This window comes from Mchenga conophoros, linkage group LG5 (genome assembly GCF_057382185.1).
Source record: "Mchenga conophoros isolate Kocher_MC1m ecotype Shallow Benthic linkage group LG5, M_conophoros_male_GT1.1, whole genome shotgun sequence".
Classification (NCBI taxonomy): Eukaryota; Metazoa; Chordata; class Actinopteri; order Cichliformes; family Cichlidae; genus Mchenga; species Mchenga conophoros.
In genome coordinates, this window is record NC_140530.1 from 23,133,749 (window position 1) to 23,156,557 (window position 22,809).

The 22,809-nt window shown below is 39.3% G+C and overlaps 1 protein-coding gene across 3 annotated transcripts in view; it reads right to left on the bottom strand.

Annotated features, from left to right (window-relative positions):
* The window catches only part of kcnab2a (potassium voltage-gated channel subfamily A regulatory beta subunit 2a), a 108,380-nt gene extending 85,778 nt beyond the window's left edge, over nucleotides 1-22,602 (bottom strand). For 2 of the 3 annotated variants that reach the window (XM_085274316.1, XM_085274314.1), the window contains exon 1: nucleotides 22,498-22,602. The gene's annotated coding sequence lies outside the window, so the exon portion shown is untranslated. Of the gene's footprint in view, nucleotides 1-13,163; nucleotides 13,542-22,497 lie in introns of those variants that run through there. The other variant, XM_085274315.1, reaches the window with a different exon arrangement.
* Between the last annotated feature and the right edge of the window lie 207 nt (nucleotides 22,603-22,809).

The window sequence follows — 22,809 nt, forward strand, 5'->3', positions numbered from 1 at the left end:
AAAAACTGTCGGTACAAAAAAAACAAAACACAAAAAAAAACCCAAACAAAAAACAAAAATTTTACCAAGAATCCAAGAGCTTCTTGGCAAGGTGGCCAATAAAAAAAAAAAAAAATTCACATCACACACCATGTCAGATACTATACAACACAACTAGATTGGAGGTCAACAGCTGAATATCATGTGGGTCCTGTTCCTGTATGTTGACAGCCAAAATCTTCACCCAAGGTTGAAGTGTTAAAAACTTCCACCTGTCCAACTGTTTCCTGGTGGTGCTGTGGCTTGCTGATGACAGAGAGAATTTGGCAATGAACACATTATTCTGGCTGCTAAAAGTGGCAAATGTAAGACAGTATTAAATGGATACTGGCTGTATTCCACGGAGACAGATCAAATTCTCAGAAAGATTAACTGTAAAATCTAAATAAATAAATAAACAAATAACAGAATGCATTAACAGAATGAATCACATAAACACTTTTTAAATTCACAACAGAACATAGAAAACCTATAAAAAGTTTAAAACAAGACATTCAAACCATTCAAAAATTTTAATTAGTTGGCAACCCATCTGAAAGAAGGGCCAGGGCCATGCTTATTGCTGTGTAGCATTCTCTCTTCTTTCAACAGCAGTCTGTAAACATCTGGAAACCAAGGAGACCAGCTTCTGGACCTCGAGGAAAAAATGCTTCCCGTTCTTGTCAGATATCGGATTCTAGCTGCTCAATATGATGTGCCAAATATTTTCAACTGTTGAAAACAGCACAGCTTTCTAGAAGGAGAGCAACCAGAGTCTTCTCCAAAGAAGGCAGCAACATTTTCTTGCTGAAATATCCAAGATCTTCCCTGAAAAAGATGATATCTTGATGGGAGCATATTGTGCTCTAAAACTTGTATATAAGACATGCAGGCTTTTGAACGGAGTGCTGATAACAAGCCGGATGGTGCTTCTCCTCTTTAGCCTGGAGGATGTGGCTGACTACAGAACATTTTCCTGTTTTAAATGAACTTTAGCTGTATTTCTGGATCATGCTCACATATGGCTTCTTCCTTCTATCACAGACCTTTAACTGGCGTTTGCATAAACTGTGTTTCCAGGCACGGACTTCTGAAAGTTTTGTTGATCTGATATCCTCGTGTTGGTGTTGTTCCCAGATCATCATACTAAATGTTGTTCCAGGATCAACATTGCAAGTGACCAATCAGAATGTTGTGACGTCATACTTTTGCAACTTCGAGAAAAAGCGGCATAAAACAAAAAACTGTTCTAAAGCTGCGTGAAACCGCCTCTGTCCGCCAATCAACGGACCCTGACCCTAACCCTAACCGTAACCCTTTAATAAACAGTAAGCAGAATTGATATTGTCCTTGCAACATTGGAATTTCATAAATGCACGAATGGCTTGGCGCGCAAAAGAATAACGTCACAACAATGTGATTGGTCACTTGCAATGTTGAACCTGGAACAACATTTTCATGATGGTCTGGGAACAACACCAACACGAGGATATCAGATCATCCCTGAAAGTGTTGAGCCCGTGCAGTGATTTCCATGACAGAATTATGACCGCTTTTAAACAAGTGCTGTCTGAACATCTGAAGCTCACTTTTCACTTTTAATTTTTGGCCAAATTTCTAAATTACTTGATAATATGATATACTGTCGATTATGGGACATTCAAAGTCTCATAATCTTTCTTTCAATTTTACATTGTGGAAAAATTTCAAAATTATATTTCTCAATGCGTTTTCTGCAGTTGACTTATGTCCATCTTTACTTCTAATAAGAAATCATCCTCTCCAATATGCTGTTTTTATACCAATTGCTAATTACATTTTACAGATCAGGTACCCACATCTCCCAAGTAGCTAATCTGGGATGAAGTTGACTGCTATGTCAATGTGACAACATTAAAGCTTTAGCAATGCTAACATGCTACAGTCAAACAGGAGGCCAAAATGAATTTACCCTTCATTTTCAAATAAAATATTACTACAGTAACTATATAAACATCAAGTATAACAATAAGGAAGTAAAACATTTGTGGTCACTGTGAAACTACTGCTCAGCAGATCTGTGCTAGCACAAATGTCATCATATTACCAAATTCAGGAAAATTTCAGTTTGAAAGCACCCTGACCTAAAAATCCAGGGTGTAGCTATGGCTTCTGCAGCTGACCCTGTGACTGATACGAAGCTACAGCCCAGTGAAAGTGGTAACTGTCATGCCATGCTGTTTACAGTACTTGTCAGCAAATAATATTAATAATTCTGATGCTTCTTCAGATATTTAAAGTAAATAATTCTTTTTATGCTGTCCAAAGCTTAAGTAGAATGCATAAGACGATTTATCATGGGATTTATAATGAGTTTATAAATCCCATGAGTTTAATGAGTTTATGACTGAACAGCACGGTCACGAATGCTCTTCAGGATGTTTCCTTCTTATCCATCAAAAAGACTTTTTGATCATAAGCTCAGAGAATTCACCACATGATGCAAACCTCAGTAAGCAGCAAAAACAGAAGAGCAAGTTGCATTTTGGAAACACAAAGTAAAACAAATGGGCATGTTTAAAGGGGAATGGAGCTTACACACTAGTATATCGATGATTTTACTGCAGACGAAAGCAAGATGGTAAAATCAGAGGTATAAAGGATAATTATGCTTGCAAATCTAACCCTGCAGTGGGGTTGTTGGAATGGCAACTGCTGACTAACCCCATAGCACGGGCAGTGTTTACCACAGGGTTGTTTCTGTGGCAGGGGGTAACGCGTGTGTGCCCCAAACTTCTCCTTTACCAGTATTTTATTTGCACAGCAATTTGCTAAAGCTGCAATCATTAGAATTATTACCTAGTTATTTATAGAAAATACTTTTATTATTCTTTTATTTAATTGGCATGACTGTTTATGTTTGTCTATATACACCAAGTTCAGATGGCTCCAATTTTGTTGTATGGTTGTGCTTACAAAGACAATAAAGCTCATCTTTTCTTACATTGTGACAACAAAACTCAATAAAATCAGCTGTTCACTGGCGAGTCTCTCATCCTGCTGCTGTTGACAGTAGCCATTGTTCTCTGCAGCCTCATTGAGTTAAAATGGCCCTCCAGCACATAGTAAATCTCTAGAGCAAAGAAGAAACACCTTCAACAGCTACAGACCACCATGGTGGATATTAGGAAAATGAGGATGGGATGTGCCAAAGCCAGACATTTAGCAGCACCTAAACTTTTATTAAAGCAAGACCAAGAAGGTTTGTTAACCAGTAAACCAAATTAAAAACAGTGATAATAAAAAAAAAGTAATCCTGTGAAAACCCAGCCATTTAAAGCTTGTGTGTTGAAAGCACTGAGAGGGGTTCAAAAATCAAAGCTGCCATTTCTACAGGCAGGCAGCATTCTTACCATGTAAAGAGTTTCCTTAACTAGCAGCTCACTAGTCACTCGGAAATAAACTCCGCCCTTCTTTCAGACTACTCATATCATGAGTCACAGGATAAGTGTCAAAGTTGAAAGGACTTTCCAAAAAGTATAATCAGCTCCACTTGATTTCCTGCAGGCTACCGTCCAATACATCATTTAATAAGAAGCAACAAATAAGCAACAATGCAGTTTATCAGGCCTGGACAAGCTTGCAACTGAGGGTTGAGAATTAGTTTATTCATGTGAATCATTTGTTTTGATACTATACCAACCCATTGTCATATGTGAGCATCATTAACACACCTTAGATTCCTCTAAGCTCATTTTCTGAATCATTTACATTTTTTTAATGCTTACTGATAGAGATAAGTCACTGTCTTTTTTAGTCAGCTGAACCAATCCGCAGGTAACGGAAGGCCTTCGAGCAGAAAGCGTGTGAGGGGATTCATACGGAAATATTAAAGAGAAAGGACACCACCGAAGGCAAATGCTCACGTAACACTTCCACTAATGTCTGAAAGACTGTCATGTCTTACACAGCTAGATGTCTATGAATGCAGCAAAATCAGGACAAAATAAATAGATAAATACCAGACTTCAGTTTGAGACTTTCAAATCAATCTTTCGCATTTGCAGCAAATATAGACATGACCTCAATAACTCAACTATCACAAACAGCAGAGTGCCTCATAAGTCACCACACACGTCAACCACAACAGTCAGCGCCAAGTCATTCTTCACACCTGCAGTGGTGTTTTTATAATTCACATGTAGTGTCTACACAATGTTGCAAAAGCATCATGAATAATGTGGTCAAGTTTTTGTCAAATGCATCTACACTCACAAATCATCTCTAATGAACATGACCTAAACTTCTGCAAAAAGAAACAAGGCAGCATAATTCACCGTGCGTGCACTTGATCTAAGGTCACGAATCAACAGCAACATCTAGAAGAGAAACTGAAACGCATGACCCAAAAGTAGATTGTACGTGTACAAATGTGTGCAGATGTAATTTGGTCTGTGCTGTGAGAGAGAGAAAAAAAAAAAAAAAAAAAATCAACATGCCGGCAGTAGATCACTCTTTCTAGCTCGCACTTCAAAGATTGTCTTGTTTCCTTGTGGAGGTAGACCTCATTCAAAACCAGAAGATGCTTTTTATGAAATAAAAGCTTCAGAGAGGAAATAAGCTCCACTTAGAGAGTGTTAACAAGTGGCTAGATTGATCACAACTGATGAAATGCATGATAGTAACTGAAATACATTGCATGTTTTGGTCTGATGTAGTCAAACAAAGCAATTCCACGTGTCCAATAAAAGCATAAACAATGACAACGTCACACAAATTACTTAACTTTCCTTGTGGGTGAAGAGTAGTGGAGTAAAATGGTTTCATATTACAAATTTAGTTTATGAGACTAAGAATAGAAACCACATGCTTCAAAATATTAAATTAAACAATGACCATTTTACACTGAGTGTAAATATTGAATATAGAAATAAATAACTGTCACTGAATCTTCAACAAAAGCTACACAGCTCTTTGTCAAATTCACTTCCATTATGCAGAAGAATAGCAAAGTAACAGCTTTGAAAAAAGTTTAAAAAAAAATTAAAACAAGTAAAACATAACAAGAGTGAACCCCATTACCTGACTGCGACTATATAAATGATGAATAACGATTAAATTAGTGCCCACTCAAACTCAGGTTATCAATTTGAAACCCATCAGGTGACCAACTTCCTTTTGTGAAACCATTTTTGTCCTTATGCTGACAACACTAAGCAGCAGCACTTTCACAACAAATACCCATTTCACACTTGTGGCTCTAAATTATGCTTTTTATTAGCCAGTCAACACACTATTGTGCACTCTGTGAAAAATGTTTCTAGGGTAATTTTCTCCTATTATAGTGATTTATTAAGTTTCAAGGACACACAATGCATGCCACAGAGCAAGGACATACTATAGTAAAGAGGACTGGCCACTAATGGATCAAGATTTAATGTCACTATCCATTAAAAATATCTTGGGACAAACTGGAGGGGAAAAAACTAAACAAAATCAACAGCAATTTGATCATTTATCACAATGCCAGAAAAATTGCTTCTTGAAAGGCAAGTACTTCCGTTGCAAGACTGAAGTGTTACATTTACAAGAACTGAAAACCAACAAGCCAATGACTACATCATCTTCAGTAATTGCATTAGTGTGATCTGCTACAACTGGAACTAAGCCACATCAGTCTTGAGACGCCATGAGCAGGGCTTGTACAGACAAGCCAGTTAATGCTGTAGGCAAAGTGGTCAACAGTAAATAGCCTAGCACTTGAATTTTAAGACCTCCCCAGTTTAGCTTTGGTAGAAATGCTTTATTTAAAAAAAATATCCAACATATCTTAAAACTGTAGGTGATCAAACACTTATTTTACTCAGTGACATGCAAATCAGTCTCCATTAAAATTAAACTACCATAAAAATTAATCTATATTAAGCTAGGCACATGTACAACAGTCATTAAGGTTCTATCATCCGTGGTTTTTTAAGGGGATTTTTGAATATGCCACTTTTGTAGACTGCCTTCTTGTGAACTCAAGCACAGTTGCTGAATGATGTTGCAGAGTCTTGTACCAGCATTTTGAGTTACATATGATGAGAATCCCTCTGAGTGGCTAAAGAATGCAGTGAATGCAGAAAGGAGAGCAGATGCTGTATGGTCTATGTTAAGTTCTGCAGATCACTCTAGGACAAATTCTTCAATTAACCAGAGCCAAAGCTACCTTATCATCAATACCATTACGTAGTATAATGTTGGTGTGCTGGCCTGGTTTCTATATTTTGTCCATTTTAAAACAACATATACTATGTTGTGTTAATATGCATTAATATTTATTTTTTTGTACTATTTTATTTATTGCAGCAAAGGAGATTGGAGACTGGGTTGTCTCCATACTAGAGATGGACCGATCCGATATTACGTATCGGTATCGGTCCGATACTGACCTAAATTACTGGATCGGATATCGGAGAAAAATAAAAAATGTAATCCGATCCATTAAATATCACGAAAGCACCTCACAAAACTTGCAACACGCCGTAACTCACCTCAGAATGTTAGCACTCGGAGCAGTATGCATCACGTGATAGAGCGGCTGTGGCATGCGGGACCTGTGGGTGGTCTGGATAGCATTTGGAGCTTCGCTAGCAACCTGGCATTTCATCTCCGACAAAGTTATCCCCGAGAGAAGTAAAGCAAGTGTGTAAGTCCATCTCTGAATGTTTGTAAAGCATTCCTGCGTTAAGCTTAACGAGCGACTGCCTCTCGCTCTCCGGCTGCTACTTCAATCGTGAAACTGCTTAAATGATCAGCTGATCGGCTTTTCTGTCGCGAGTCCGTCTTTGTTTTTGCCCCACTTTGCACCAGAAAGAGGAAACCAGCGGCTGAACAACAGCAGCACGTTTAAGCTTGATAAGCTGTTGTTAGAATTTATTTATTATTACTTTCTACTCCAGGATCTTTTTCTACATAGCTGACGCAGGTAACTGTGCAGGGGCGGATCTAGCAAAGTTTAACCAGGGGGGCCGATAGGGCATTAACTGGGAAAAGGGGGCACAAAGACATACTTTTCTTTCTTATTCTCATTTAAAATGTCTAGCTTTTAATAAATAATTATCTGACACACAAAGTTTTAATTTGATGTAAAATGAATAGAAGTCAATTACTGTATATAGTAACTATTAAGTCTAATATATATATACCCTAGTAAGCTATAGTACTTTTTCCTTTGGGAAGGTACCATCTGTGCAGTCTGCAATTTTGTTGAAGAAAGATGTTGAATCTATTTAATATTTCTTGAAAAATAATTGATTTCTGTGCATTTTTTTTCACACTGCATCAAATTAAGGTTGATTACGTCGATTAAGCATCATGAGGTGGCGCGTGAGGGGTGGTTCCCTATTTTTTATTTATTTATTTTTGTTGTTGCTGGGAGTTGGAACCCTATTAGTTAGGTTGCTTAATATTTACGCTAAGTACTCTTTAAAATACCAGAATAGGGAGGATGGTGTAGGTCTAAGTTTTTTAGATTGATCAGTATTGCTGAACTATGAAATATTTTTTTTTTATACAGGTATAACAGAATAGCTTTAGTGTAGTTGTTGTTTTAAACTTGAGTATGAACTTGCAGACTTGCAAAATGCAGCAAGATATTTTAAACAGTTTTGTTGATTAAAAAACACTATATCGGATTCATATCGGTATCGGCAGATATCCAAATTTATGATATCGGTATCGGTATCGGACATAAAAAAGTGGTATCGTGCCATCTCTACTCCATACACAATTTTTCCACATTAATCCCTTGAAAGCCTGCTAGGCCCTTTAAGCTCTACCCTCAGAAAGAACACAAACTATTCTAATTGCCATCAAGTCACAACTTTATTGACTTATACTTAGGTGTCAAAACTCGTCATTAAGAGTACAGGGCCCTGTTTCAGGAAGCCGGTTTAGAAAACTCAGAGTGAAAAACGATACGCAGGGTTGAGTAACCCCGAACTGTCCAACTCGGAATATTCGGTTTCAGAAAGGCTGATAACAATTAGTTCAATCAACGCGGAGTTGCGTCAACCCCAAGTGAAGCGCGCGGACGAGGATACATAAAGCCCTGATAAGCGGAGCACAGATTAAGCGAGTCACCATGGAGACGGAGGGAAAGAAGGCGCGGTCAATGTATTTCACAGCGCTTGAGGCCGAAATTCTGATGGCAGCATATGCCGATAACATGCAAATTCCGCGGAAAAAAGTAACACAGCCACAGCTGCAAAAGAAAGGGAGCATGCATGGCAAAACATAGCCGACAGAGTCAATGCGTGAGTGTTAATATAAACATTGATCTAGGGATTTCCACCCATTTAACACGTTATTTTATCATATGTTATTTTATTTGTTATTTTATACATTTTATTTTGTGATGTGATGTGAGCGCAGGTGCAACCCAACAGGCCCCAAACGTTCCTGGCAGCAAGTAAAAATGAAATATAAAAATATAGTCCAAACAGGTAAGGTGTAATTGTATTATGAGCCATAGTGCTTGGTCTGTTTGTCCTATGTAAATCAATTGCAGTTAGAGGCTACATTAATTTTCTTTCTGTAAGCACTTATTGAAATTATCTGAGAACATTACAAGTACATATTTGCTTACTCTGTATGCTCAAATGTGACCCGTTATAGCCAACAGAAAAAAAGCGGAGGCCCGAAAAACAGGTGGGGGTCCACAGAGGCTGAGCAGTTGGCCCTCAGCCAAAACAGTGGGCGCCCTGTGGCCGAAGGCATCTCTGCGGGGACATCCTCTGAGTCAATAACCCCGCAAGACACAAGTGCCTACATAGGGGGTAAATTCAAAATAATACATGATGTGCATACATCCTTTCTTCACAGTCACCTTTGCAGTGCTACTCATTCATTTGATAAACTCTTCACCATAATGGATTATTTTGTAGTGAAGTTATTTTCCTACTGATTTTGCCTTCCCTCAGTCTTGGTTGTCTTTGAGAGCATAATGACAATGAAGTGTAAGCTGAGTGCTATATGTTTGTTAATTGCCATTTGGTCCCTTGTAAGTTATAAGTGACCTGTATAAACCTCATATTCTATCAGTTGATGGTGATGGTGTACTGCATCTGGTGCAGCCTCCTGTTGAGCCAGACCAACATGCAGTTGTGAGTAATACTCCACAGATTATATGAGTTTACAGTAGAACAGCAATGTTGTTTATTTCTTTACTACAGGAAAATAATGAAGAAACATTGACAGCTGTTACAGAGGAGGAAGCAACAGAGACACTTTATGAGGTTTACATCTTTTAATACTTTGTGTACAGGAAACACAGGCGACCAATAAAGCCAGTTGAACAAAAAATCTGTTTATTCTTCTTTCAACATGTTGAGGTGATGGGTCAAAGGAAATGATTGTGACATATGGTGTCTCTGACTGCGCTTCCATCTTGTATGTCCGTGGGAGGGTCAGGATGTTCATGGTTTGGATCACTGCTGTTTGGTTCAGAAGGACAGTGTTCTCCTCTAATTGTGGCAATGTTGTGAAGAATCACACATGCCACAATAATGTCACATGCCCTTTCTGGGGTGACCCTGAGTCTTTGAAGGCACTGGAACCGGGCCTTAAGCATTCCGATAGTCATTTCAACTCTGGCTCTTGTCCTGCAATTAGCCAGGTTATATCGCTGCTGTGGGCCCGGTTCAGGGTCAGGGTAAGGGGTAAGCAAATAGGGTAAACATGGTTACCCCCTATCACCAAGCAAGTAGCCAGTGAACTCTCCTAAGACAGAAGGATACACTTCAGTTCAAATGTCCCTGAAGCAATTGGTCTTTATATATTTTAAAGTATTCTCAACTCACCATGTCCAAATTTTGTGCTCAGTGTACATTCACGGAATATTTGTGAGTCATGGACAGAGCCTGGCCGCTTGGCTTCCACATTTGTGATAATGTTGGCAGCATCACATATGATCTTCACAGTGCAGAGAACACAAATTAGCATCCATTACTATAATGAAATAATTTGTTAGTTTGAAATGCTACAGGGAACTATGTACCTGTACATTAATGCTGTGGAAAGACTTCCTGTTCACATAGTCTCCTTCATTTACTGAAGGAGCAATGATTGGAATGTGAGTGCCATCTGTACAGCCAATCACGCCTGGGAACCGTGAAAATAAATGTAAAATTTAAGTAGTAGTCCAAGTATCACCACATCATAAATTAAGTTTTGGTCATCCTGATACCTGCAATTTTGTGGAATCCCTCTTTGATGAATCTTGTGGGTCTGTGACCGGGGAACACCACAAACGTGTACAGGAGACGTTTCAGTGCAACTGTAACATTCCTGACCGACAGACGGTAGCCTTGGAAACGTGCTCAGCGTCACCAATATTATACAGAAAGCTCCCGTTTGCAAAAAACCGAAGTGCAATACAAATAATATGTACAGAACTGAGAGGATGTCCACGATGTGTCACATGCGTAATATATGGCCTGAGGATGTTATCCAAATAACTTATAGATTGTGCTGAAGAACGGTAACGTTCACACAGAAAATCATCAGGAAATGATAAAATGTCCAAACGCGCTCTGATCACTCTCTCCCGGCGGAGAGCTCTGCGGAGAATTTGGGCTTCACGATCTACTGGCTCTTCAAGGACGGGGCACGCCATGTCCGACACTTCCTACTGTCAGGTTTCCAACAAAGGGGCGGAGACAGTCAGGGTTAGTTGTAGTAAACCTGCTAGGGGGCAGGTTAGCTTCACGGAGTGTGTCGTCATAGTGACTCACTCAGGCTTCATCTGAACTCGCTTTGTGAAACCGAAAACCCAGAGTTTTCGTTAACTCAGGGTATACTTAGTCAGACTTTGCACTAAACCGGCTTCCTGAAACAGGGCCCAGGGAGCTCATCAAATGTCGTCTTTAAGGGGAAATGACTGAAGATATTGATTATTGTCTCTGAAAACTAGATTGTTGATTTTGCCTCCAATTGCCTCCATTAAATGTTCATCACCAAGCAGGGATACTGACTTAAAAAACAAACAAAAAAAACCCAACTTAGATATGATTGTGAGTGTAACACCAACCCCCCCCCCCCCCCGTAGTGATTGTTAAAGATGACAAAAGAAAAAAGAAAAAGAAAAAAAATCCACATACACTCTTGATGAAATACTCAATCAGTATTTGTGTGTGATATCATCAATATTACCCATTTTCAAACAAAATCCACCACCTCACGCTATCAACAGGACTATGGTAAAAACAGCAGAGTCACGTGAAACACCCCAAGCGGTTCTATTAGCTGAGAAAATATTTTATTATTTATATTCCTAGTTCAGTCCTCGGCAAGGTTCACATAACAGAGACATCTTTTCCTACACAATTGGATTTAAAAAAAAATATGGGAGCTAGGCAGGAGGAAAACACACCTGGTAAAAGAAAAAAAGAAAAGAAAAGAAAACAGAAAAAAAAGACATATGATAAATTTCCCAAGCTCCTGTGTCTGCATGAGTGTGACACCCACAGGAGTTCCAAAACAGGGTTAATGATGCTAGACAGGCCGCTAAATCTTAACTGCACAATGATTACTGAGCTCAGTTTACAAAACACTCCAACTGGAGCGTCCAGCAGACCAAGATGTGAAAACTGTAGAGTGAGGACCTACACTGGTGATAAGGCTGAGTGAAATGTCAGAGTTCTGCCAATGACCACCGACAGCCGTTAAGCCCATGACTGAAGATCTTACACATCTGAATCTCTCTGAACACCTCTGATGCTATAATCTGCACAGGCATGTAGTTACAACTTAATGTAGATGATAGGGAAAGGTGTTTGCCTAAAAAACATTTAAACCTCAAGGGAGTTTATTGATCTACGCTGTCTCTGTTTTAATTTGTATCTTTATAGAACAACTCCAAACATCTGCCTTTGAAATCAGCAGGTTGCAGGTGCAGCAGAACACTATAAAAGAAGCAGTGATACCTTTTTTTATGCGAACATTAACAACTATTACGAATGACATCTAATCAAAGAAATTCTGCAAAACACTGATTAATCAGTCCGCTCTTTTATCACTGGATGTCACGCAGCATTTATTTGAAAGGGTGTTGTCTGAAGAATTGTTAGTAGTACTGTTTGTTGCCTCTGTCAGAGCCAATTCAAGGACATATTGCAGTCATATGCACTGCAGATATTTCAGTTAAAAAAACAAAAAAAAAAACAGTTTTCCTGCAATACAGCTGTACCTGCCGAGTGAAAGGACACACCACAAGAATCTGGCGTTTCTGCTCGTTACAGAGCATTCAACAGCTTACTGCACCAAACTGAAACCCTGCAGCCTGCCTCTCCTGTGCTTTCTTGTTGGACCGGAGCCCATGGCCAGGCAAGCACACATACTGTATGTGAGCGCAAACTCACACACACGGGCATGCGGAGATCCTGGCCCACAACAATCAGCCACAGCATGAACACCCACGCACAAACACACATTTAAATAACATGGTAACACATTCGACCAGGCACAAATGACTGTCACAACCTCTCAGCAACTCACATCACAACACTGCAAGAACAGTTAAAGCCTCGCTTCAGGGTGTTGCTCGCTGTGGCGACGGCAACAGATGGAACTGCAGCAGCAGCAGCAGGGCAGGTAAGGTGAAGAGGAATTGAACCTCCTCTGTGAATGTGCATGTGTGTTTTAGTGCAAGCCTGCACCCATGTCCTTCACGCAGACTATTTTAAGGTACTTCTTTATAAATCTTAGAACATAGTAAGTATTTGGCTGAAATTCAAAAGGACAGAGCATGCATAAAGCATGACATTCAGACAAAGGAAAGTAATGGAGTAGAAACAGACGCAAGACAGAGTCAGACAGGGGGAAATGCATGCCAGTATAACAAGGTATGCAAAGACTGTTTTCAATGCAGCAGCAGCATTATCAACCATATTGACAAAACTGAAACAGACAAAGATATGCTACCTTGCTAGCATATTGTGTGTCAGTGTTAAATGCTGCAGCATACAGATAGTATAGCACTTGCTCCCCTGTAGGAACAGACAAGCGCAATCATCCCGACTCTCACTGGCAGAACAAAGTGAGAGGAAAGGAAGAGGGAGAGAGAGAGAGATACCAGAGATGTATAGCCTCAGACCTAGCGATGATGCTCTTAAAACACCCACCTCAGTCTGTTGCTGATTCCTGACGCAGTGAGCAGAACCAGGGAGTAAATGCAGAGCACAGTAGCAATGATGGAGGAGCAGCAGCCAAAAAAATCCAAGAGACTGAGCAGAAAAGCTGAGAGAGGAGAGGGAGGAGGAATGATAGAAGACTGGTGAATGTGAGATCCTGTGTGACCACGATTATGCGCCTGAGTGATATGAGCACGTATGTCTGACATGAGAACATGAGACAGAAAAAAAAGTGACAAAGGACAGACAGAACAGGCACAGAGAAGAGAGACTAAAGGAAAAAAAAGAAAGAGACAGAAGTGACAGAATAAATGTGAGAGCTTGGAGTCACTGTGCAGAGCAGATGCGTTATAGGAAATGCCCCTCCCTCCCCACACACACACACACACACACACACACACACACAATCCCTTTGCACTGTCAGCATTTGAGTAAGCATGCATTCAGTGAAACAGTGAGCTGTAAATGATGCAAGATGGGCGGGTCAGAGAAAGCAGAAATCAAAGTTATGTTCATTCGAAATTCAGTGACAAGACACTATTATCTTGGACTAAGGGACCTATGGTTTCCAATTTTAAGAATTGCTCAACTCCAGTTAGCCACACAAACACACTGCTAAGTCTAGCTGACTAGTTCTATGAGGAAACCACTTTTAAATCACATCTTACAGTAACAGAACGTAAAGATATAAATCTTGGAACCAAGCACCAATCACCCACCCAATATGCATGCCTTGAAACCACTTATTCACAGCTGTGCACTCTAAACCTTATGAGCAGACTGGTAACTTCTGAACACCACATCCATTTAAGAATTGACAATGTGTTATAACACATACTGCTGTTAATCAAATCCAGTGCACTTTAGCATGCATCAACCTCCCTATTCTACTCTCCTTTATCACAGTGTGAATTTTAAAAGGTAATGTACACAAGTGCACTTTCTGAGAAACTGACCCCACCTTGCTGATAGTATTTGCAAGTAATGCTAGCAAAAATCAATGCTATAAAACCACTGCTTTCAAAAAGCAGGGATGGAAGTTTAACTTAATGTTATTGATGTTTAAACAACATTATGAAGCCATCTACCTGACTAAAAAAGAGACAGAAAGAGTGAGTTGTGGAGCCAGACACAGTAGGTGGGGGTCAAGAAGTGAGGTTAAAGGAAGATGTTACCAGAACAAGCTTCTAATAGTGTATATTTATTATGATGTCATGGGTAATCAGGATACGTGGAGTCCTGATTGTTCAGGTTTTCCACTGTAGGGTTTGCACTGGGCACTGGTTAAGTGAACCGGTGGCTAAGCAGGTAGTTGGGCTAAGAGATGACGGCATTTGAGTGGAACACATCCCAAGTCCCATCATGTGTTTGTGACTCCTACGACAGGGAAATATCCAGTGGTATGGTATCAGCACATAGATGATTTAGTGCTTAGACAAGAAACAATAAAGACAAGAAATAAATATAAGTATAGTAGAGTGGACAGTTAAAAAAGAAATTACAATTGCACTATGTCGTGCATAATAAAACTTATAATTACATTTATACTCTATACCTTACTTTGTGTCACCTGAATTCCAAGGACATGTGATTGCTAAAATGATTCCATATTCTTATATGTGTTCTACTTCTTTAGTTTGTGTTTGGCACCAGTGTGATGTTCAGACCGGCTTCCTTAGATATGTGTTAATAGATTTTCTGCCCTGTGTATGTGTTTGTGTTCTCCAGAGCCTGAGGGGACAGCTAAAGCTTCACTGTTGCGCACCACTGTTCCTGGCCTTTCTCGCTGAGCCTAGGCCCAGTCACGGCATCTCCAGCTTCTGTTTCCAGCCAGACCACGGCTTCATGGCAAGCTCCTCTCCAATCATGACACCGAGCATGGTGGGATATCTGCCAGGCCAGCTAAATACATTTTCATCTGCTCTCAGTAACTCTCAAATAATAATATCCCTCAAGCATTAATTACCCTTTGGGAAATTGATCAAAATCATGTTAGATTAAACATTTTACAAAAAGGGAGGTAGCACAGAGGAGACACACATGACCTTGAACCACCATTCTACACAGTTTCACAGACAACAAAGGCACCTCTAATCATGACCGTAGAAAATTATGTCCATACAGATTCATGTTCATACTCAGTGCTGCAGGGGCTGGCTTTTTGCTGGGTATATGCCTAATGCTGTCGGCATGAAGTCTCTGTGAGAAACTCTGGAGCTTTGCCAGACAGCTGCATAAGGAAAGGGTGATGCTCTTGTGATCATGCCAGGTGCCCTCCTTACTACCAGCTGGGCAGTTTAAGAAATGTTAACTCACATAGTTCAGCTACAACAGAAGAAAGAAAAAATAAAAACAGCACAACAAATTTTCATTTCACAAAAATAAACTGCATCATTAATCTCTATCTTGTTTTTTTCTGCTGGAATGTGTCACAGTTTCTTGGTGTATGGAAAAACAACCATTTAACTGGCAAATTTAAAAGGACATTGTGGTATTCTTTTAATGAATAACTTAGTAAGGTGAATAAAGCCCGGTCCATTTCAGATACTAGGAAATTTAACACCTGGGACAAGAGCTATTTTAAGAGAAGCCTGTAGTTCAATTGTTGTTATTCACACATTTAGCATGGGGTCAGACAAACAAGCTAATTATGAATCTTATCTTAAAATAATAATAATCTACCTCCGTTTTTGCTAGCATTTCTAGCTGAACCATGCCGAGTGTATTTACATGCTGAAATTACTTTAAAGTCTAGTGGGGTGTCAATTAACTACCACCATATATAGAGTTTACGTCAGCAATCTATCCAAAAACACCTGGCAACTGCTTTTTTCTTTTTTTCTTTTTTTAAAAAAACAAAACAAACAAACATCCATCTGCAGATGACAACCATGTTGTTTTTATTTTGAAAGTTCAGTTACTGGGGACTAGCCCTTCCTCACTAATGTTTTATTTCTACTAGCTAGCTCCATAGACAGTATAAAAGACACCCGTAGCACCTGTGTGTAAGTAAAGCCAATATGTAAAGCTTAAACCTGCATTCAGTTGTCAATGGGAAAATGCCCCTCGCCTCTGAGCTACGTAAACACTTTCTCGATGAGTTAATGGGCTCAGTCGTTCATTTTGGTTCACAGTTTATAAAACATTACATCCATTTTGTAAATACTGGCCATTCGTTTCAGAAAAGAGGATTATGTGGGTTACGGTCACTGACCAACAACATATGACTGACAAGTCTTTAACCCATCACTGTGAAGTTTCACAGAGAAAAACTCAAATTAAACCCGACTCCTATCAGATTATCTTTCAAAAGATCAAGGTAGTGACAACGGAAATGCTCAGCTTTAAAATGGGACTTGAGAAACCAGTAGGTGATATCACAGTAGCTACTTTCATGCTGTGCCTGGCTGACTGAAAAGTTGTTGTATTAGTGGAGCTCAATACCATTTAGCTTCTTCAACCATCTTGGACACTGAAGGATGGATACTTCAATCAGAGGTGTTCTAGTGCTGTCTAAATCAGTTTATTTTTATTTTACTGTGAAACTTTGCTTTTTTTTCATTGAGTTAAAAACTTTTTTTTTTTCAATTTCAAGATAGTTGTTATTGTTTTACTAGTAAGGTGTCACTGTTTGTGACAATTAAAGAGCAAATACACCAAAATTATTATTATTATTATTTTTTAAAAAAGCTCCTCGCTAAGCCCCTAACCTGAAGGTGCAAGAAACCAAGCAGCAACAAAATGGACCCCTACAAAAGTAGACACTGAAACAGAATTTAATGAACTACAGCTACACAACTTTAATATTTGTGGAGAAAATGCAGATGTTCAAGTACAAATGGTTCTGAGTGGGGCTTCCAAGATGAAATTTTAAAAAATAGCACCACAGCTGAAAGTGATGCAGAGGCACATAAGTAGATGACCCTGAATAGAGATTACCCAATTTAAATCAGGTTTTTGATTGCTGTTTAAAAAAAAAAAACATTCAGTCCTCTGCAATTGGGATCAGTTACCTTGTCTTCTTGCTGGCTGAGGGGAATAAACTGCCTGGTTTATCGCTCTCATCAGCAACACTTTATGTGCACAGAAGATGTAGTGAGGGCTGCAGAGATACATAAATCAGCTGTTCCGTCTGGGCCTAAGTGGATGCATTTTCAGCAAATGGATAATGCGATGTTAACAGAGGGATCTGTGCAACAACACACAACTGATGCATAACTAGCAGGACAACATAGGACTGCACCATCAGACCTTTTCCGTATGTTTGCTCACCATAGATGCAGCACACAAAAGGAATATTTAATTGACCAAACACACTGTGTGAACTAATAATGTTCCTGTTGTAGTTCAAAATCCTCTTTTGTACATTGGGTCAGGCCCATTTACTTCTGCTAACTGTATCTGACATAACGATAAGCAGAAAAACAAGGCACCAAGGATTGATGCCATGCTGGAAAAGCTTACATAGGGGCTGTTCATATAACAATATATATCGGATGACGATATAAAAACGTCTATCGTTTCATTTTACGCAATCGTTTGTTTCGTGGTGTCGCAAAATAAACTGTTTACGGCAATATTTTTTCATCGTTTTGATGGTCACTGTAGTGGCTATATTAATTTCTTAAAGTTCTCTCTTTCTCTTATATTTAATATAACCACACTACTGACGGACAAGCGCCTGTTTTTATGGGTTGTGGTTAGCAACAACGATGGTAAAACCATCGCATGTCCGCTTGTTTATTTTCCACATAAACTTTTCACAATAAAGCTCAAGATCCTGTTGAGAATTTTCAAAATAAACGGAATCACGTGAAAAAGTATGCAGAGTATTGACGGATGAGAAGCAAAAAAAGAGTCGTCAGGTGCTAAAAAATAAACCTTAGACTCAAACGTTAGAACAGGCGTTTCCCCGCAGCACGCCGTGTAATAAATACTCACAAAGAAAACGGTGGCCGTTACAACTTATGTCTAAAAATGTGTAGTTTCATGCATCGGTTAAAACACTGAACTCCAGCTACATGACGCCCAGCTGGAAACACTAAACCTATCCGAGATTCACAGAATTTACAGAAAATATTAAATTTTTTGTGATTTATATCGTTATCGGGACGATAGATGTTTTATATCGGGATATGAGATTTTGGTCATATCGCACAGCCCTAGCTTACATGTATATTTATTACGATTAAAAGCTTATATGCTGATCCCTACTCAGAACTGAAACTTTTGTTTAAGGAAACACTAATTACATAAGAGTCGTAAGCTGAATTTTAAACTTCTGAGTTCAATCTTCTATCAACCTTTGATTATTAAGAAGAAAAAAAGCTCGAGAGTCCGGATTATCAACGAAACGACCTCTTCAAACATCATACATGTACTTCACATTTATAGATACCAACTCAGTAAATTTTCTAAATCATGTCAGTTGCAAACAAATCCCCGCTGAGTAAACAACTGGGACAAAAATGTTGCTATAAACAATCTTATATTCTTTTGAATATAATGAAAAAAATACGCCAAAATAGCAGAATACTATGTAGCTTTTTTTTATTTCTTTGCAATAGAATTTTATGCAGACTTGTGCACATTTAAGTAGCTGTAACTTAATATAAAATGCACATTTTATTCAAAACTTTTACCCATTCTGTCCCAAATTGTACAATTACAAACAACTATTGTTTAGATTCCCCATTACGTTCAGTGTCTGAGTCAGACCTATCCATTTATCGCTTATGACCTTAAAAATTGTGGTTGTCTGATGAAACCATGATTGCTTGAAAATTGCCTATTACCTTTTGAAACACATCTGTAAAAACAACTCAGGCAAGCAAATTCAGTCTGTGCGAGCAGGGGAGCTAATCAGGAGATGCAAAGTAGAGCAGGGCGATATGGCCAAAAATATTTATCACGATATATATTTGAAAATTTGCGATAACGATATAACCAACGATATAATTGATGCGAGACAAAATACAACTCCACAACATTACTAGCGCAAAAAGACAACCTATCATTTATTTTCACTTAAACAAGAAGCTGGTTTTTATGTACATTAAAGCTTTATAAAAATGTAACAGTGCAAATGCAAATTCCTTGCTGAAAGTTTAACCAAAAGGCATTTCCAGTAGAAATGGGCTGACATAAGAGGTGCTTTGCAACATTAAACTGTAGTGTGCAGTACGTATTTTTCGGACCATAGGGTGCCCAGGATTATAAGGCACATTACGCGAAACAAAGCAGTCAGATAAATCAAACTTTATTAAACTCATTCTTCTTGCTTCCTCCACTTCTGTACCATTGATTCATTAATGTTGAATTCTCTGGCAGCTGCTCTATTCCCATGTTGTTGCAGTATATGACTAACCTCGTATTGTGGATGGATTATCTCAGTTGTTCTCCTGACTGAAGATTGGTCCTTTTACAGCATCCTGCCATGCGATTGCATTTGTCTCTAACCATGAGGAACCTTAACGTTAACTTTTATAAGTGGAAAAGTGTTAGTGTTCGTCCTCCAGCTTCACTGTTTATGTTATGCTAACATAGCTGTGTCGCTAGCGATCACGTAGCACATTATTATATACCAGCTAGCCCAACTTCAGTAACCCTACAAACGTCACTGCTGTTTAGTTTCCTGTCTTCATTTATGTTGGAAGTGATAGCAGAGCTGTACGTTTGATTTTTTTCAGAAATCTCTCAGTCAGAACATGCAATATCATGCTTAGGTAACTAGCGAAACTAGCGAGCTAACTTCCGCTAGCTTCCTGCTAACTTCTAACTCCGTTAAATGTAATACATTTTGTTTTCATGGATGCCTGGAAGTTAAACTTCATAGTTACACCTGGTAAAGCAGCAATGCTGATCGTTTTATTAAAGATGAAAGAATTTAGACAGTTTTTAACTCTTAGTGATGCTGCAGTGTTCGTTTGACCTGAAGCATACGGAGTTTAGGACCCAGATTACTCCCAGATTTAGGGGCATCTTAGTCCGACGGCCGCTTGCATGTTCTGCAAAAAAAAATGTGCTTTGTCGTGTATCTGACGGACAAACACCAAACCAGTTCCACATCACTGAAGTTGCACCATTTTTACAAACCAATTCTGGTTCATCTGTTTCACTCAACAATCGGCCATGTGCGTATGAAAACAAAGGCACTGCGCATGCGCGTTTTACTCATATTCTATCGCGATATTTCATTTTCCTATCGTTGCCTAATATTATACCGGTATTACCGTGAACGGTATAATATGGCCCAGCCCTAATGCAAAGTGTAGCATTCTAATTGCATCATTAGCTAAACCAATGACTCAGTCACAGAGACTTCAGACTCACCCTACCCCCATCCTGCCCTCCTCTGCCCCATCCAGAAATAGGGAGTCAAGCCTGAAGCTCTTTACTGTACCACTGCTCAAGCAGAATAATTCTAACATGTTTTGTGCAAGAGCGCAAAATGTTAACGTTCCATAAATACCCCACTGAAAAACACAGAAAATTAATGAGAATGTGCTATACAGTTTATGAGGAAGATGCCATTTAAGCAGCAATGTTCATCTTCCAGGGAGTGGTAAGGATTAATTGACATTAATTGGTTTATTATGAAACACTGAAATAAAACCAATTCGATCAGGCAGACAATAGAATGATGACGTCTAAACACAATGAGAATAGTCATCTAAAATGATTTAAAAAAAAAAAAAAACTTTTGGAAACCGTAACCAGCAAGAGATTATCTCTAAATAAATGTTAGTCAGTGAAAAAAAAGAAAGAAAAAAAATCCTCAAACTCCACAGGAAGTTGCAATGGTCAGTCAATCATGGACAGACATTGTTTACATGGTTGGCCCCTGTTGTTATTCAACAGTCGGGCAGGAAATCCAAATTGTGGGCTTATTTCGGTTGGGTAAATAGCTCCAAGAAGGTGATATATAAGCTCTAAAACCAAACTTCAGCCTGTGGTCTGCAGACCTCAAACACAGCTTATGACCTCAAATATGTAAGAAACCTAACATTAACCACTTAGCAACACAGCTCACTAACAGAAAATAACTGAAAAATGCAGAAAAATGTTAACACTGTCTCTTTTGCCTCAAACTAATGTCACCAAAAAAAACATTTAAAAGTAATCAATACGTTAAACATGCAATTAGTAGTCAGCGAGTGAAATCATTTCTCATGGGGAGCCTCACACAAACACTCCTTTTTTTGATGATGTTGATTTTCATTTGATTTTAACAGTTGTTTCTCTTGATGCACAATACCGGGAAGGAAGCCTCAGTGTCACCCTAACTTTTGTTTGGTTGTATAATAAAAGCCCATTAGATCTGCTTTTAAATGTGGATGATCTCTGACTGCTCTGCTGCGGATATGCATGGAATTACTAAGAATTCGCTAAGAATCACTGCTGCTTGAAAGTGGTGTAAAAGGGAGTTTCCCTACAACTGAGCATGGAGTCTATGGAATTATAACTTGCTGTGTATTTCCTGGTTATGTAAACTGAATAAGATGGAGATGACACCTCTGGATTGCACTTTTTTTTTAAGAAATACCATGAATGTGTAATCCTGACAGGGCGTCTCTGTCAGTAAGGATCTCTGGTGAAGCAAACTCATGCTGCAAAATGCTGTAGTTTGTATAGTCATACCAATAAGTGGCAACATCAGTATCGATGGAACTTTGATTTAGAGCTCATTAAATTTCCTGTAGTCATATTTAGTTGGATCACAAGTCATGTACAACCTGGCCTGTGCCGCATTGCATTAGCTACAGTAAGCGTATGCAGCAGTCTTGACTGCGGCGGCTGCTGCTGAGGATGGAGGGCTTCTGGAGCTGACGTCTCCATGTCAGGTCACATCTGCAGAACGATCTCACAGTGTAAAGATACGTCGTTCTTCCTGTTTCAGTTCAACGCATCCCTGCACAGTGAGCAAGCAGTGGACGCGTTACCTCGGGCAAACGTTACTCTGCCCGGCCAATTTGAGACGGTGATGTCAATCCATTATGGCTTTATAGATCGCCGCGAACTTGAGGCTCACCACTCACCACACTCAGCAGGCTAATCACGGCTAACAAAGTGAGTCCTAGTTGCAAACACCCACTCTTTAAATGATGTAACCTTTGTCCGGTATGCTGCTGTGTAATTAACGTGCCGGAGAAATCTTAATTTCGACACCCGCGGTGGCTAGTTAACGTGATTAATGTGGTGTAAACTGCGTTTATATTCTTAAATAAAATATTACAGTTACAAAGCACATTCCCGGAGAACGTTATGGTTAACAGGAGTCGGAATAACCCGCAAAACACTTGAAAGAAAACCCAAACGCTCCTACCTTGGGCGAAATCCTCCTCTTCCTTTTTGACTGTATGAAGACCCTCCGGATTTTGTTGCTCTGACACAGCTACCACGCGCTACATCAAAGCCCCGCCCTATCGGCTGCGGCCGAGAAACCATTCGCCGTTTAAAACACAACTGCATTTAGGTCCACGTTTCTCATTGGCCAGAGTGCCTGTCAATCAATTCGGATTCCGCTTCCCGCGTTCTAACCAGCGCTCACAATACATTACATTATGCAGCCTATATTTAGGTGTCAACATGCACTGCAGGCATGTGAAATCTACAGAGTGACCTCCAGTATTAATAA